A 2799-nucleotide genomic window follows, 5' to 3' on the forward strand; every position below is an offset into this window, starting at 1 on the left:
TCAAAAAAATTAGCCGGGCGTGGTAGCGCATGCCTGTAGTTCCGGCTCCTTGGAAGGCTGAGGCGGAAGGATCGCCGGAGCCCAGCAGGTCGAGGCTGTGGTGTCAGGAGCGGCCATTGCACTCCAGTCTGGGCAACGGAGCGAAACTCCACAAAAAAAAAAAAAAAAAAATTCACTGAAGCGAAATGCAGCCTCTCACAATAGCACTAACTGGAACATTGATGCCCATAAATTCCTAGAACACTTGTCTAGCAGAGGAAGCCTGTACTACAAGGGGCCTGCCCGCCGAAAGAAAATTTCTGGGATTTTTTGGGTCCACCTCGTACCATGGGCACCCTTTCAACTAACTGACCACATTGTCGCCCATCTAGTTGCTATTAAAGAAACCTTCACAACACCACGATCTGTCAGTCTGTTCATCCGGCTTCATCTCTAGACGTAAACTTCAAATGGTCTCCTTTAAAATACTAATTTTGGCTGGAGTGGTGGCTCCTTCCTGTAATCTCAGCACTTTGGGAGGCGGAGGTGAGAGGATCGCCTGAGCTCAGGTGCTCGAGACCAGCCTGAGCAACATGGCAAGACTTTGTCTCTACAATAAATAAAAAAGATTAGCCAGGTGTAGTGGCACACACTTGTGGTTTCCAGCTACTTGGAAGGCTGAGGCAGAAGGATCACCTGAGCCCAGCATTTCGAGGCTGTGGTAGCTACGAGCGTGCCATTGCATTCCAGCCTGGGTGACAGAGTGAGACTCTGACTCAAAAAAATAAATGCATAAAATAAAATACTAATTTTGGTCAGGCACCATGGCTCATGCCTGTAATCCCAGCTTTTGGGGAGGCCGAGGAAGAAGGGTTGCGTCAGGTCAGCAGTTGGGGTCAGTTTGGGCAACATAGCAAGATCCCCGTCTTTATAAAAATGTGAAAAAATAAAATGCTTATGTCAGCTATTCAGGATGGCTTTTTATTATGTCCTGATCAAAATGCTCTTGGTCGCATCTTCTTGGTCGCCCATGTAAAATGCCAAGATTGTAACTTCCGATGGAATTGTTGTCATTACTCTAAATAGCTCTCACTTTTGCCTTCATTTCTTCTCCTGCGCTCAGGCTTCTCTTCTTATTTTGTCTTCTAATGATATGTACCCGAGGGCTAAATCGGCCCCTAAAAAATTGCACCAATCTTACTTCCAAGCACAAAGCATGCTACATTCTTGCCAATTGCCCTTATTTTACTGATCACATCGGGAGTCAATGTGCAACAAAGTAACATCATTGTTTCAGGAAACGTCTGAGATAATAACCAAATATATAATTAAAACTGTACAGTTCTCAAAGCTGGAAATGAGAAGCAGTGCTCTCTGGCGGCCATGGTTGCTGATAACTGTCAAGTGCTGGTAATAGCCAGCCAAAGAGACGTTTGTTCCCCACCCTTTTTGTTTTGATCCAGAGTCTCACTCTGTCACCCAGACTGGAGGGCACTGGCATGCTCATGGCCACTGCAGCCTTCGAAGTTGCCGGGACTCCAGGCATGCGCCACCACAACCAGCTAATTTTTTGATTTATTGTAGAGATGAGGTCTTGCCAAGGTGCCCCGGCTGGTCGTGAACCTGTGGGCTCAGGCAGTCCTCTCACCTCGGCCTCCCAGAGTGCTGGGATTATAGGCATGAGCCACAGACACCTTTTCCTGGTTCTTTCTACTTCCTGTGGTGCTTGGATACATATGCTCTTACAAGTCTTCTTCATTCCCAGTATAGTTTTCTATTATAGGCATATGGCTCTTTAAATTTCTATGTAAACAAATTCAACTTTGATTAATTAATTTTTGAGTCAGGGTCTCTGTTGCACAGGCTGGCATGATCACAGCTCACCGAAGCCTCGACTTTCTGAGCTCAGGCGATCCTTTCACCTCAACCTTCCGAGTAGCTGGGACTACAGGCATACACCACCATGTCAAGCTAATTTTTTTTTTTTTTTTGATGTTTTGTGGAGATGAGATCTTGCTATGCTGCCCAGGCTGGTTTTGAACTCCTGGGCTCAAGCAATCCTCCCACCTCAGCCTCCCAAAATGCTGGGATTACAGGTGTGAACCACTGTGCCCAGCTTCATTTAATTTAGTCTTGGCACACTTCAGTTATTAGCAAGCATCAGTGGTGAATTGTAATAGCCTTGTTTTGAGGTTTGATTACTGATTTCCTTTTAAGCTTCACTCTCCCCTTTGGCTCTATATGTAGACAGACTGATAAGAAAACCCAACTCTATCAATTCCATCATTTAGATTATTGTTAGCGGTACCATGAGAGGCAAAGTCCTAAATCATCACTTATCTCTTATTTAATATTACACTTCAGTGTGGGAAAAAACTCTAAACTCTTGTAGTGAATGTGAGAAAGTTATTCACTTTTTTTGGTTGTTGTTAAATCAAGCTTTATCGATAAAATAGAATTCAGAATATCTGACTAGGAACAGCAGGAGGCTCAGCCAATCATGAGAGCAAAAGTGTGGCAGTCTGCTAACGCAGGAAGCTGCTGCTCATGAAATTAGTAATGAAATATAAGGACTTGTAAAAGAGGTGTAAAGAATCAAGGCATGTTAGTCCCAAGATTGGTATTCTTTTTTTGGTTTTTTTTGAGTTGGAGTCTCACTCAGTCGCCCAGACTGGAGTGCAGTGGCCACTCCCGGCCACCGCAGCCTCGACCTGCTGGGCTCCGGCGATCCTTCCGCCTCAGCCTTTCGAGTAGCCGGAATTACAGGCATGCGCTACCACGCCCGGCTGATTTTTTGATTTATTGTAGAGATAAGGTTTG

Source organism: Carlito syrichta, unplaced genomic scaffold, assembly GCF_000164805.1.
Source record: "Carlito syrichta isolate Samal-C Ts95f unplaced genomic scaffold, Tarsius_syrichta-2.0.1 Scaffold315987, whole genome shotgun sequence".
Classification (NCBI taxonomy): domain Eukaryota; kingdom Metazoa; phylum Chordata; class Mammalia; order Primates; family Tarsiidae; genus Carlito; species Carlito syrichta.